The sequence below is a fragment of the Limulus polyphemus genome, unplaced genomic scaffold (genome assembly GCF_000517525.1).
Source record: "Limulus polyphemus unplaced genomic scaffold, Limulus_polyphemus-2.1.2 Scaffold3036, whole genome shotgun sequence".
NCBI lineage: Eukaryota > Metazoa > Arthropoda > Merostomata > Xiphosura > Limulidae > Limulus > Limulus polyphemus.
The window spans coordinates 37,794-38,428 of record NW_013668646.1 but is presented as its reverse complement, the minus strand read 5'-3'; positions in this window follow the sequence as shown (position 1 = coordinate 38,428).

Sequence of the window (635 nt, the reverse complement as noted above, 5' to 3'; positions counted from 1 at the left end):
CTAAATATTTTGATATTCTAAATTCATTTCATTGTAACATTGTCTGTTGTAATATTTGAAAATAGAGCGACATTTCGCTTTTTGTTTGCTATTAAAGCTATAACGGCTAAACATTATTGTTATCATTCGTAAATTACAATAAAAGTGGCTTAGTGAAATTGAAGAAAAGTAGGTATGACATGTGTTGTTTCTGCCGTTTTTATTTATACAGAGTAAACTATTATTTATAAGTAATGTAAATGTTGCTGTCAAGTCACCAGTGTATGAAATGGGGGATAAAGAATCACTCTTTATTCCTTTTTGCTAAATTAAATCGGCTCACATAAATATTAACAACAGTAGTTAAGTAGTACCATATTAAGTTTGTTGTAAAATGTGAAAAAAATGAAACAGAATTTCCACAATGTTTTGGATTTGAAAGCCGCAGATGTAGCGCGAGCTATTATTTATGACGCCATACATCTCTACTTGCTTCTCGAGAACGACAGCAGGGATCAAACCATGAATTTAATAATTCACAAGCCATGGGGGGGGGCATTATTATTATTAATATATAGATAACGAGAGTAGATAAACAGATTGAATATAAACAGAAAAACACTTTTCGAGCTATCGAAATTTCAAACTCATTTTCT